General features: G+C 40.1%; 1 long non-coding RNA gene across 1 annotated transcript; it reads left to right on the top strand.

Moving 5' to 3' along the window:
- The first annotated feature begins 7,836 nt into the window (after positions 1-7,836).
- On the top strand, positions 7,837-14,037 carry LOC130456389 (uncharacterized). Its single transcript, XR_008915162.1, has 2 exons — positions 7,837-8,160; positions 12,708-14,037. It is a non-coding gene; the product is annotated as an uncharacterized LOC130456389 (long non-coding RNA).
- The last annotated feature ends 882 nt before the right edge of the window (positions 14,038-14,919 follow it).

Below are 14,919 nucleotides of genomic sequence, written 5' to 3'. Positions count from 1 at the left end.
AGGCACTGGGGCGGCTGCGCTCCAAAGTCCTCCAACACAGAGGTGTAAGCACTGCGATGAAGCTCAAAGTGTACAACGCAGTGGTCCTCAGCTCGCTCCTGTACGGTTGTGAGACATGGACACTGTACCGGAAGCCCATGAAACAGCTGGAGCAATTCCACCAACGCTCTCTTCAGTCAATCATGAGGATCCGATGGCAGGACCGAATCACCAATCAGGAAGTCCTCGACAGAGCCAACTCCACCAGCATCGAAGTCGTGGTCCTCAAAACCCAGCTACGATGGTCTGGACACGTCATCCGCCTGGACCCACAGCGAATACCAAGGCAGGTATTCTATGGGGAACTGTCAGCTGGACTCAGGAAACAAGGCGACCAAAGAAAAGATTCAAGGATCAGCTAAAGTCCAACTTGAAGTGGGCTGGCATTACACCAAAGGAACTAGAACTCGCTGCCTCTGTCAGAAGCAGCTGGCAAACCCACATTAACCATGCCACCGCCACCTTTGAAGATGAGCGATGTCGACGTCTTGCCGCTGCGCGTGATCGCCGACACCAGGCCACAACCGCACCTCCCGTAACACCTGGCGTCCCAGGCCCCATGTGCCACAGACTTTGCGCCTCAGCCTTTGGACTCCAAAGCCACACGAGGGTACACCGTAGATGAAACTGCACAAAGACAATCGTCATTCTCGATCACAGAGAGACTACTACCATAGCATTAGCTCACATTGAACTTGAAGTTCCTGAAGATCCCCCAGGACAGATAATCTAGAGAGGCTGGGACAGTGTGAGCAAAGATAACAAGGAAGAATGATCCTGGTGACTATAGGAAATAATAAGTAGACCATTCCAGCTACTAGGAAGAGTTTGGCCTTTGGAGCTAAGGCCACAGATTCAAATCATGGAGGTTTTTATCATTCTAGAAAGAAGAGTTTTCTCTTGATCCTTTATATGATAATGAGGCAAGAAAGGTTTCAAACAAAAGGGTGATACAATAATATTTTAAAAACTTGAAATGAGGCAGACTGGCATTGGTTAAGGATCCGACCTATGGATCAGGAAAACCCACGTCTAAGCCCAAACCTCAGATGCATATCAGTGGTGTGAACCTGGGCAAATCACTTTACCTGTAATATTTTAGCTCCTCTCCTCTCCTCCTCCCACTCTTTTTTTTCTATATTCAAAGATACTTTGTTTACCTAATTATATGTAATAACAATTTTCAACATACATGTTCTGAAATTATAAGATACAAATTGTCTCCCTCCTTCCCTTCCATCACCATCATATACAGTATAACACTATGTAGCTATGACTTTTCTGAGGAAAAGATTATTACTGTAACAGGTTGGGAAATGAACTTTTACCGTGTTAAAAGGTCCTAGCCTAGGCGTGACAGTATCATCTTTTAAGCCTCTGCTCCTTAAAAACTTTGATCTCATTTATTGCCTGCTGATGGTCCCACTCCCTTTTTATGGGAATCCAAATGGTGTGGTGGTGGTGGTGGGGGAGGAGTTCTAGATTTGGAGTCACAAGATTTGGGTTTGAATACTTGCTTGAACACCTTTTTCTCTGTAACCCCAGCAAGCTATTTTAACTTCTTTGAGACTCAGTGTTCCTTATTTGTAAAATGAAGATAATATACAACTTACTTCATAAGACTATAAGAAGTACTATGTAAACCTGTAATTGTTATTTTAATGTGAGTTGTTAATTCTCTGTTATGGTAGAATAAGGAAACTAAATAGTTACACAGATAGCAATTTACTTGGCAATGCTTGTAGTTGAAGAAACAAATTGAGGCCAAGGCTCTCCGTTGCCAATCCCACAACATTTTTTTCTACACAGTTAAGGAACAATTTGGGAGTTTAAGCTGAGAGTTGGGAGACCTGGGTTTAAATATGGCCTCAGATACTTCTTAGCTGTATGAGCCTAGGCAAGTCACTTAACCCTAACTGCCTACCCCTTGCTGCTCTTCTGTCTTAGAGATGTTACTAAAACAGAAGGTAAGTTTTATCTATCTATCTCTCTATCTATCTATCTGTGTGTGTGTGTGTATAAACAATCTGGAAGAAGTGAAAAACAAATTTTTTTTAAAAAGCAAGATTAGAGGGATTGAGATACTTGGTCTCTCACTGGTGGAATGAAACAGGAGACCTTGAGATGAGAAGAAAAGGGGGAGTATTGTGTGTGACATTCATTAAGCTGAGTGACATTTGAGAGGGGAAGTAATCTTGTGATTGACTTCTCCAAAATCAGATGACTTAAAAGCAGCTGAAACTTAGCTCATAAAATGGTGGATAAAGCTAAAATGACTATTTTAAAGTAACATCCACCCCTTTAGCCATGGGGTTATCAATCCCAATGATCACTTATTTAAATACTTTATTAGGGATCTCTCAACAGAATTATAGTCTATCTTAAAGGGCACTAAAAGGATAGAGGGAGAGGTAAAAAGAGTATAAACAGAGTCATAATCTCATATATCTCCAAAGAAGACAAACTTTGTTAAATAAAATCTATAGATAAAGTCAAACTAAATAAACAATAGATCAAACTACTTAGAGGACACACTATGGAATAATTCGAGAGAGAAGTCTTACATGTCATAAAGGTAACCAAAAATTCAACAAACATAAATACCATGAAACCCAAAGAATGAAGCAATATAATAACTATATTGAGTTAAATTAAGTCTCCTTGTAGCCTGGATCCCACACCAGTGTCCATTTAATCAATACATTTCATCTTGAGTCCCAGATGTCCCATGTAGTTGCCTAGTCCCTGGAAACATCTTCCCTTAGACATTCAGAATTAGGTCCCATTCTCAGGGAAGCTCTGAAGGGTGCTTCTCCTAGAAAGTCCGTTTCCCTGGCTCCAGCTCATTTACAGAAATTTTTAAATAACTAAAATCTAGACTTAATACAATTTAGTACAATCTCCTAAATTTGGTTTTCTGATAACTAGTTCCTGGGACAAAAACAATTCAAACCTTATAGTTCTGATCCTATTAACAACAGAGCTGTAGGAACATCAATACAGGAACCCATAACTCACTTGAAACTTCAGAGAATTTCAGCTTTTACATACTACTTGCTATTTCTGTCTTTTCCTAAAGGTTGCATCTGATATGAACAATGCCATCAACAGACTGAAGGAAGAATCTTAAAAAGAATCTGTGATGGCTTAATTTGGAAAACAAACCCTTCTTTTTTTTTTTAATCTTACCTTCTGTCTTAGAATCAATACTAAGTATCCATTCTAAGGCAGAAGAGCTGTAAGGGCCAGGCAGTCAAGATTAAGTGACTTGTCCAGGGTCATGCAAATAAGAAGTATCTGAGATCAGATTTGAACAGGGTCCTCCCAGCTTCAGGCCTGGCATTCTATTCACCTTCCTTTTGTCTCTTAAAATTATCAAAGACTTCAAAAATAGAAAAAGAATTTCACTTTCTTTATAATTATCAATGCAATTTCATATGTAAAATCCTTAATTCAATTTTGAGAACTTATTAAAACATACTCAAGGCCTGACTATCCCATTAGAAATATTTGGAAATCTTTGTGTGTGTGTGTGTGTGTGTGAGAGAGAGAGAGAGAGAGAGAGAGAGACAGAGACAGAGACAGAGAGAGACAGAGACAGAGACAGAGAGACAGAGACAGAGAGACAGAAACAGAGACAGAGAGAGAGATAGAGAGACAGAAACAGAGAGAGACAGAGAGAGAGACAGAGACAGAGAGACAGAGAGACAGAGACAGAGAGAGACAGAGACAGAGAGACAGACAGACAGACAGAAAGAGACAGAGAGACAGAAACAGAGACAGAGAGAGACAGAGTGTATGGAGTGTACAGGGAGGATTAGCAGATTAGCACCTCTGGTGTGAGGGATTGTTAATCCTATTTCAGGACTGATCATCCTTTCATCAGTCTGTTCACCTCTCACTCACTCTCACCTGTGGCTACAAAGAAGCAAGCTCAGTGACCATATCCAGTAAAACTGTCTCTGTAGATGGACCAAATCAGGTTGAGGGTAATTGAGAGGCCTCAAACGTGGTGAGTTGGGCATTGGGAGGATGTGAAGACCCCCACCCCCACCCCCTGGTAGAATGGGCAAATGAGAACAATTTGTTCAAATTACCATGAAGGTGACTGAAGAATGTGGAACATTTAGAGTTTGGTCAGACATCAAAGATACAAATGTCATCCACTGCATCCCAGGCCATGATCAGTCATCTTGATTTTTGTTGTCACTGGTTGATGATTTTGTGCAATTTTGCCTCATTTAAATCCAACTCATTCTCTTTGAAAACAAAGGACAAGCAAAAATATATATGCATATATACATATATATGTGTGTATGGATGTTTGTATATGCTAGAAAAAGCTTAGAGAAAACAGACATCCTGTTGCTCTCTCAAAATTTACTACTCCTATTAATGGAAAACTTTTACATCTTTTTGAGGATATTCCTGTATCACCCTAGAAGAATGAGATACTTTAAGGATTTAATCTTATAGATGAATACATAACTTTTAGCAAATCAATAACAAGTTTAAGAACTCATTTATTTAGTTGCTTAGGATATTCAATTAACCAAAAATTCAGAAATAGTAAGATTTTTCATATTTGCATCCTATTATAGTAACTCAGAGATGATTAAGTATTTTTTTTAAACCCTTACCTTCCATCTTGGAGGCAGAAGAGTGGTAAGGGCTAGGCAATGGGGGTTAAGTGACTTGCCCAGGGTCACACAGCTGGGAAGTGTCTGAGACCAGATTAGAGCCTGGGACCTCTCATCTCTAGGCCTGACTCTCAATCCACTGAGCCACCGAGCTGCCCCAGATGATTAAGTTTTTGTTTTTTTTTTTAAACCCTTACCTTCTGTCTTGGAGTCAATACTGTGTATTGGCTCCAAGGCAGAAGTGTGGTAAGGGCTAGGCAATGGGGGTCAAGTGACTTGCCCAGGGTCACACAGCTGGGAAGTATCTGAGGTCAAATTTGAACCCAGAACCTTCTGTCTCTGGGGCTAGCTCTCAATCCACTGAGCTACCCAGCTGCCCCCATGATTAAGTATTAATCTATTGATTAGTAGATTTAGTATTACAACAAAAAATTTTCTATAATTCACCTGCTCTGATTATAGAAATTTGTGTTGAAAGGGAAAAAAGAGGGAGATAATTATAACAATATCAAGACTGTCCCTTTCAAAGCACAGACTGACCTAACATTAGCCATAACAAAGGAAAAACTCCTTATCTCAGTTTGTTTTTTATATTAATTTTATTTTATTGATTAATTAAGAAAAATTTTCCATGGTTACATGATTTATGTTCTTTCCCTCCCCTCCTTCCACCCCCTTCCTGTAGCCAACAGGCAATTCCACTGCGTTTTACATGTGTCATTGATCAAGACCTATTTCCATATTATTGATATTTGCATTAGGGTGATTGTTTAGAGTCTATGTCCCCAATCATATCCCCATCAACCCATATGATCAAGCAGTTGTTTTTCTTCTGTGTTTCTGCTCCCACAGTTCTGCCTCTGGATATGTCAATTTGGTGTTAAGCATGGGTCATATTTGCCTACCAATCATGAAGGAAAGTTCTACATTATTCACAGGATATCCTAACAGACTCAGAATTAACCAGGTTGGAAATTTTCCTCTTCAGAAAGGAAAATAGCACAATCAGGAAACGGAGTCAAGAGGATCCTAGCTTAGCCTGTGCCAAGTTCATTCCATCAGCTTTTTACAGAGATAGATATCCACCTTTAACAGTTCTCAGATTTCATTCCCTTTGAGCAGCCCATGGCATTCCCCTTGAATGGTAGACTATTGGCTTCATGACAATTTGGACAATCATCCATGAGATAAAAATTTAGAACAATACTAAATTACAGTTCCACCACAAATATAACCAATTACAGATAGTATTATCCTTTTCATGTCATAGCAAGAGTTATCTATGAGAGATATAAGGATGTTTCTATTATCCTCCAATTAAGTTAAGAATAACCTCCTTCTGAAATTTTTGCATATTTAATAAATACTCAAAACCTCAGAAAAATTCTGACTATAGTAAACCACCAATTTGGATTTTCTATACAGTCCTAAGGAAGATTGAGATCTTTGAATCGAATGTCCCTTGTTACTAACTTGATTCACATGTAACTTTAATAGACTACTTATTAACAAGTACAATTTTATAACTTTTCATAAGTGATAGTCAAATAATCACAGATGAAACTTACTCAACTATTAGCAAACTTGTAAGTTTCCCTGCTTTACTCAAGAGATGTCCTAGTTTCTCAATCTTCAGCAATTCAGAATTTTATCACAAACTGTCAGCAGGACGGGTAAGATCTTATGACCTCACCCAAACAGAAAGTACCAAGGAACTTCACAGATAAGAATAATTTGAAGAGGACTTTGCTACTTTTTTTCCAACACTGTTATTATTATACACTTTAAAGTGACATATCTCTTTAAATATTTAACATTTTCAAACATTTTTACAGCATTCTTCTAGTAGTTCACTTTATAATCTAACAGTATCCAGATTAAAGAGAAGTTACTTTTTAAATAGCATTTCTTTTATTATTATTTTTTTTAAACCCTTACCTTCCGTCTTGGAGCCAATACTATGTAGACTCCAAGGCAGAAGAGTGGTAAGGGCTAGGCAATGGGGGTCAAGTGACTTGCCCAGGGTCACACAGCTGGGAAGTGTCTGAGGCCAGATTTGAGCCCAGGACTGCCCATCTCTAGGCCTGGCTCTCAATCCACTGAGTTACCCAGTTGCCCCCTTTAATAGCATTTCTAATACAATGGTCTCTCCAATTTCAGAATGCAAGAAAAAAATTAGAAACATACATAATATCATATATTTAAAACATAAACCAAAATTTATTGCTAATTATGAAACATTAATTCATTTTAATGAATTTTCAACTTCTCTTACATAGAAAATCATTTTTAAAAATCACTTTTGGCATCCAATATTGATTTCATTCAAAGACCAATATAAAGTACTTACATTTACTAACATTTATAAAGTGCTTTCCATGTGCTAACTGTAGTAAGTATTTTACAATCAAGTGATCCTCACAACAACCCTGGGAAGTGGTGGCCATTATCAATCCCCTTTACAGATTAGAAAACTGAGGTAAACAAGGTGAAATAATGTCCTTAAGGTCACACAACTCATAAATTTCTGAGCCTGGATTTTAACTCAAGTTTACTTGATTCATGCATTTTTCAGCATTTTGACAAATAGCAAATGCAATATTTATTAGCTCCTGGTTTACTGAAATTTCCCTAATAAGAGACAGTGTTAGTATGCTTGTCTAAATAATTTTATGTTACAAATTTTTACTACTAAGAGTTTTCATTTAGTAAATGTTATAACTTGATAGGATATTGTCTGTCTGAAATTTGAGAGGCACTTCTCTAAAAGTTTCTCAAACCATTCTTATCTCAATAAGATCAAAATTTCCCTCAAATCTCTTTCCAAAATTCCAAACCCTTTTACTTTAAATCCCCTCCCTTCACATTGTGTCAGTGTAAACAGACTCAAAACTTTCTACTAATTTTTCTTTTCTTTCTATTTGCTTAGACTTTCTTCCTTTTTTCTTTTTATATCCCTCCAATGGACTTGGATTAAAACTATTCAGAACTGCATTTTTTCTTTTTTATTTCCATTTTCTGATCTAATATTCTTCCCATTTTCTACTGAAGGAGCCCCAAGCAGGGAGCTGCTTGGTCAGTACAGCACATATCACTATAGAACATCTGACCAACAGACCCCTGTCAGGGAACCTAAATGTGCTGCCCAAAACGTAGAGTCCAGGAGAAACTTGTACTGACGCCCAAAACGTAGAGTCCAGGAAAAACTTGTGGGCCACGTATGGTGGCTAGTGATATGCTGTCAGGCATTGGGTATAAAAGACTCTGCACTCATAACTGCAGGCGGAACTCCTGTGCTGAGCTTCCCCTGGTATATACCAGAATAAAGGACCCTTCCTGTTTGATTGCATTGTCTGTGGGGTCTTCCATGGTGGCGGGTGACGAACTGGACCCTAACATTTGGGGGCTTGTCCGGGATCCCTCCACCTTGGAACCCCCCAGACAGGAGGGCCTAAGGCACTGCCTTGGACCAGACCTTTAGGTGAGCTGAGTGTTGTGTGGCTTTGGGTGCGAATGGTGATCGAATGTGTATGGGGGAGATGAGGACCCCTGATGGGCATAAGGCTCAGTGGGGCATTCGTTCTTGCGGTTTAAACAAGAGCCCCTATGCCAAGCCCCAGGGCCCGCCTTTTTCTAAGGCAAGAGGCTTAGCCTCCCGGCATGGGTCCGACCCTCCCACCTGTTTCTGAGTGCAGACTTGGGATTACTGCATTACTGTGTCCTTCAAGAGAAGGCCAGTCAGGAAATTGAGGAAGCATCTGTGATCAGTGGTGGGGGAAGGATGCGGTCCAGGGCAGGTGCTGAGATCGGAACTTCCAGGTGGTTTGAGGCCCCTGGGACAGAGGTCTGACTCGGTCGTATCTGTCGTAGGGAGTTAAAGTCTCCGTCTTGTTGAGAGAGCCCTGAGTGCGGAGCTCCGTGTCTCTGCTAGGTGGCCACTGCTCTCAACTGGTTTGAAGGGAAAGGGGTTCGAGTCCCCTTTTGGGAAGATATTGCACCCCTAGGAGAGACTGGGGGATGCCCCATGATCTCTAGGTGATTTTAGACACACTGAGGTTTTTTGCCACACAGAGGGATCAGGTGGCCATCCGCTGGCTGCTTGCCCCTGACAGATAGCCTGAGGCAGCCGAAGGAAGCTGGAAACAGCCAAGGGAGCTGGCCACTGATGAGTAATTGTGGGTATCAGGTTTCTTTCCTGATTAAAACTTGCTGCTTTAGGCAGTTGTTAACCCTTTCCTTGCAACTTCTTGGTCTCAATAATAGAAAATCAGCCTGTTTGTCAAACAGCTTGCTCAAGGTTTTACGGTCCTTACAAGTACATACCAAGAAATGAGATCTTAAGATAAGCTCCTAGGATGGGGCAGTATACGTGTCTACATCTCTGTTATTTGTCTTCTGGCTTTTGCTGTTTGTCTTGTGTGTCTTTCTGTATTTGGATGCAGGTATGTAGATGTGTGGGAGAGGGTGTCCTATAGGGTTCTTTGAGTCTTTGTTGTGGCTGGATTAAAGGGAAAGAAAAAAAAGGGGGGGAGTTTGGGATGCAGGGTTACAAAGGAGAATAGATTTTGCACCCCTGCTCCCTCTGCCTGCGTTCCAACCAGGCAAGCTATGATAAAGTAACACTGTGACAGGCTTCAGGGCGGGAGAGAGTGCAATTACCCATTCAATGATTTTCCCCTCCTTCTCCCTTTGGATGGGCCCCCAAAGGAGCGGAAGAGAGAAAATTCTGAGCAGAAAAGGGAGATTCTTACTCCACAGTTAGAAACTTTCTCTTAAAATTAATTCTCAAACTGGGTGAATTGCTAATGATTTTGATATGGTACAAATTGTAGTTACTGTTTGTCAAATGTGAAATGTTGCCAGATTTTTATTGAACAACAAAACTCCTGATTAGAAGTTTGCTTTGTTAAACCTTGCAATGCATAATGATTTCAGTGAATTTGAGAATTGTGTAAATGTGATTGATAGCAAGTCTGATGCAGAGAGGAAAGTTTATTCTGTATAGACAGAAAATTGTACTGACTACTTTATAGATGTAAAAGTCATTCAGAAAAACTTGTGTTGTTGAAAAGAACTTTTTCTAGAATTTGAATTTGGGAATCCTTCAAATCACATTTATTTTAATGTATGTGCTGTCAGAAATAGCAGCAAGAAATTATATTACACACACCAGAAGTTTTCTTTTTCTTTTTCAAAGTGGTTAATCTGTGCATGGCATTAATGAGATAAATGCTAAGAATTGATGTTTTACAAAAGAGGAAATTTTTAAATAATGTTTTTAATCAAGGTTATATGAATTGTTTTTAAATGTGCAAAATGCAAAATGCATAGGAAGGAATTTGTAATCTAGATGCCAAATGCTGGAAATGAGTAATGCTGAGTGAATGCTAAATATGTATGCATTATATTATGAAGAGGATTAAGTTTTCCACCTAAATAGGTTAAGGGTATATGACATACAACCTGTGTGCCCTTAACAAGCTAAATTCAACCAGCCCTGTAATCGAGAGGGCTTTTCATGAGGATTAAATACAGTCTAGCTTCAGATATATCAGAGAGGTCAGGCTGGAATGCCAGGTAACATGAAGCTAAGTAGGGAAAAGTGATTAAGTACATGTGAAGGGAAATAAGTTTATGTCTTATAACCTATCTATATAAGTTAATAATTGAATTTTGGGGTGTCTGGATTCATTTTATGAAGTGCTCCACTTCAATAAGAGTAATGAATAGAGATACTAATTGATACTATGAATTCTAGTGTGAAATAGACACAACAAATTATAAATTGGAATAATGTTGATGGACTTAAATTAGGAATGTAGCAGTGTTTTGAGCTAGAAAGAGACTAAACTGGAGGTTCTGTTCTGCTTTAGACAGGTTTGAGAGAAGTACAGGTAAATGCTTTGCACCTCAGTTTGGTTACACTGAAACATTGCTAAAGGACTTAATCAGAGTTATTTGGAAGTGTGGAGTTCAAATTGAAATCCACTGAGACTAAATTATTATAAAGGGGGTTTGATACGTTCAAACTTTTACATTATAGTGAGCTCACTGGTTAAAGAAGGATGGGCCAAGGTTGCTAAGTAATAAAATCTAAGTCAAGACCAGCAGCCTTGGGATAAAATTGCTCAGAAGCTATTAACCCCTTCCTTGGACCCAGGAAGGAGAAAGAAGTGCTTATAACATTATGAACTGACATAGGGGCTTCAAAGAGTTAACAAGCGCTATGTGATAGAACTTAAAGATGAGTATATCTTAATTGTAGAAACAGAGGTTTTAAGGTGCTCAAGCAAGCAAATATTGCCAGCCCTGTCTGACCAAAAAAAAAAAAAAGGCTTGTTTTCAGCTGTGGAATTTTACTACAAACATTCCAGGTCCAGAATGATAAAATGAGTTGAGTGATATGTAATTGATGAAGTTACCTCATACGAGTTCTGGGGATTGTTGGTTGATATTTTGATTACATTTTGATCTGTATAAGGATATATGTGACAAACAATAGCCAAAGAATAGGTAGGGTGTTAAAAATGGCATATATGTGAAAATGCTTGCTCAGAAATTTATGATTGTCATGTGAGTGGCTGCTAAAATGTGTTTAAGTATCGTTTGGATATTAAAAAAAAAACCTTACTGTAAATCTGACTCAACCATATAGTTTGTTACCTCAGTCTACCAATTTGTACTATGAACTGAAATTTATAATGGTTGAGCTCTATGCTAAAGACTGTTCAATGATGTGATCTTTTTAAATCAGAATTCTTTGGAGTTACCGATTAGCAATTGAAGTGATACCAGGGGGCTGGTTGTTTGGCTTATGATAGTAAAAGCATGTTAGAGAAAGTGGGGAGGTATGTTGGGTTTGAATTTGGAAGAAAGGGACTTTGATTTAAAGTCCATAAAGCTTTAGTATGTGGGTTTGTAAAGGAAGAATGGATGGTGTGTTCTGCTTTTAAGCAGAGGGTTTTGGAGGAACAGAAAGGGAGAGAGAAGGTGAAAGGGAACAGATGAATGTTCTGCTCTCATAATTGGCTCTTTAACTTAGGGATAATATATAAAGTAATGTATGTGGGAAAATCACACACGATTCTTTGGACAGTTACACTGAAGTGATTCCTGAATGACCTTGTCTTAGTCTTTCAGATTGCCTCGGTCCAGGAGAGGAAACAGCCCTGGTTTATAGGGAACTACTTAATTCAGCACTCATGTGACTACACCTGATGTGTAAATACATGAAAATAATTGTGTGATCAGCCTTGTAGGGATATTAAAGGCTTGTTTGGGGTGTGGAGATTTGTTTCTGGATTGCTGATAAGCAAATTTCTCTGAGCTGTTAATGGGTGAGACTTGTCCTTTAAGGAAAAGAAGGCCTCTGGCATCCAGTGGCAAGTGCTCTAAGGAGAGAAAAAGTCCTAGGATGGCTATAGAGAAGGCAGCCCAAGGCTCACTTTGGACTGAATTTTCCTGACCATCCTCGAGTGGAACAACAATGGCAAGTGACAGCCTTGCTTGGTGTGTCTTTTGTGACTTGGAGATATTTCCCTTTCAGGGTCTTCTTCCTTCATGACAATTCCCATGATCAGCACAAAATGCAAATTGTGATATTAAAGTTTCCATTTCCTCAAACAACTCTAATAATTGGGAATTCTCAAATTGTTAGGAACATGCTTTGAGAAATAGATGGAGTTTATTCCTAGATGGCATGTATTTGTAGCCTTAATTTACCACAGTTGAGGTTTGGTTCTTGAGCTTGGAAAGATAGCTCACAGCCTTCTTGGTTTCCCCAGCCTCTGGGGTAAGGAAATACATCTGTAAGATATCGTTACTCCAGTGTTTTTGGATGTTAATGTGTATTTTTGCAATGGGATGTTCTTTAACAGAAACATCACATACCAGCTCTGCAAACAACTCAGGACTCCTGTCTAAAGATGATTTCTGAGGATGAAGTCTGTTGGTTGATACCCAAATGCAAATATGTGATGTTCATTGCTATTGTATTAATGTCCTGTTCCTATCTGCTATTTGCCCCAGTACACTTCTCTCTTAGGGACTGACTTCCCCTTGTGACCAGTCTGCCAATCGAGGGAAGGAGTGACAGGACACCCTTCAGATCTCCAGGCAGTTCTCCACCGACCTGGGACCCTGGAATCCACTGAGGATGCGCCCCTAAAGACACTGTCTGCAGCCTTCCCTCCCCCTCTTATTCCCCTCCCTCTCTCTCCTACACACAGGTAGGGACAGCTCTACAGCCATGCTCAGCACTGAAGAAACTACAGAAGATTTGGACCTCAGCCCTTTTTCCCTTAGACATTTGGAGAGGGGAGGGGATGGGATGGCAGGGGGCACTGAACCAGGTGGGGCCTGAGATTCTGGCCCTCTGGGAGGCTGTGTGGTTCCCCTATGGATGGCTGGGCTGGCCAGATGGCAGGACTCACTAGAAGCAGTGGGGAGACAGCTAGCAAAAGGAATACATGACCCACTCACTTCCATTACTTCACTTTCTCCCCCACCCCTTGGTTTCCCCCTCCCTTGTCACAGAGTATCCCTCAATCGGGAGATACCTTATCCCACCCGCAGGAGCGCACTGGCTGTGCCCCCGTTCTGGCCTACAGCCCTGTGTCTCCCCTAGATCCCTCACTGCCCACTGCACCCCCTCTCAATAGTACCCCGAGTGACCTACTATGCCAAGCAGGACCTCCTCTTCCTTAAGGAGGGGGCCTCTGTGCAGCCTTGGGTGAGGAGTGCTACTTCTATGTTAACCACTCAGGGATCATTAGGGACTCCCTGAGCAAGCTATGAGAAGGTCTAGAAGCCCTGACGGAAGGAGGGGGAAACTGCCGGCCCCTGGTACGCGACCTTTTCAATTCTTCTCCCTAGTCACGTCCCTCATAGGACCCCTCATAAGCTTAACCCTGCTCTTGACATTTGGCCCCTGCGTTTTTAACCGCCTTGTTCGGTTCATGAAAGGCCGGCTGGGTGCCACCCAGGTGTTGGCCCTCCGACAACAGTACCGACCCCTAGCGAGCCCCGGGCTGAGGGCCACAAGCTGCCTCAGTGGCCAGGCCTTCCCTCTGCCTCCTAAGAGAAAAAGGAGTTGGGAATGAAGGAGCCCCAAGCAGGGAGCTGCTTGGTCAGTACAGCACATATCACTATAGGACATCTGACCAACAGACCCCTGTCAGGGAACCTAAATGTGCCAACGCCCAAAACATAGATTCCAGGAGAACTTGTGGGCCACGTGTGGTGGCTAGTGATATGCTGTCAGGCTTCGGGTATAAAAGACTGCACTCACAACTGCAGGTGGAACTCTTGTGCTGAGCTTCCCCTGGGGTATACCAGAATAAAGGACCCTCCTGCTTGATTGCATTGTCTGTGGGGTCTTCCATGGTGGTGGGTGACGAACTGGACCCTAACACTACATGCTCAGTTCCTCTAGTTTTTGTTTCCCAATTATGTTCACTGAATCTTCACTGAATTTTTCCTTTATCATTTAGCACAAATTTTGATTACACAAAACCAATTAATCATAATATTGTTGCCTTTGCAATTCTTAAAAACTTAAAAGTGTGTGATCTATTCTAATATCTGTTGGTGACTCTACTTCTAGTTTGTTTAAAGAATTAAGTTATATCATCCACAGAAAAAATTTAGTGGTAACATAAAACATTGTTCAGATTAAATTTTACTTACTTTCAGGTTGCTTCCTGATTTAAGTGAGTGTTTCTCTTTTAATGATTGAGAAATAAGGAAGGGGAGAATTCAGGACTCAAAATTATAAAAAATGAATTACAATTGTGGTTTTTTTAATTGAGGAAAAATAAAATATTATCAAATTTTAAAAATGTTAATTCTTAAATTTAAACTGCAAAGTGCAAACCAATTTTTTTATCTTTTCCCTAATCAATGAAATTATCTTCTATATTTCTGCTAAGACAATAAATCTGTTACTCATCTGGGAAATATTGATAAAGGATCTAACCATTATTTCCATGTAACTTTCAGTTTTATTCTTTATTTTTTCCTTAAACAGAGATAGAGATAATAGAAATAGAGCCCTACAGTATTTCTTCAGGAAAATCTAGACAGCACATAGCAACACTTACATAGTCTCAATCTCTTTGAGTCACCATAACTGTTATGGTGGAATAAAGAAACTAAGTAGTTACATCCAGATAATGATTTATTTAGTAAAGCATGGAATTGCAGAAACAAACTGGATCAATCTTGGTTTCTGCACAGTTAA

The sequence above is a fragment of the Monodelphis domestica genome, chromosome 1, assembly GCF_027887165.1.
Source record: "Monodelphis domestica isolate mMonDom1 chromosome 1, mMonDom1.pri, whole genome shotgun sequence".
NCBI classification, from domain to species: domain Eukaryota; kingdom Metazoa; phylum Chordata; class Mammalia; order Didelphimorphia; family Didelphidae; genus Monodelphis; species Monodelphis domestica.
This window is presented reverse-complemented; position numbering and strand designations above follow the sequence as displayed.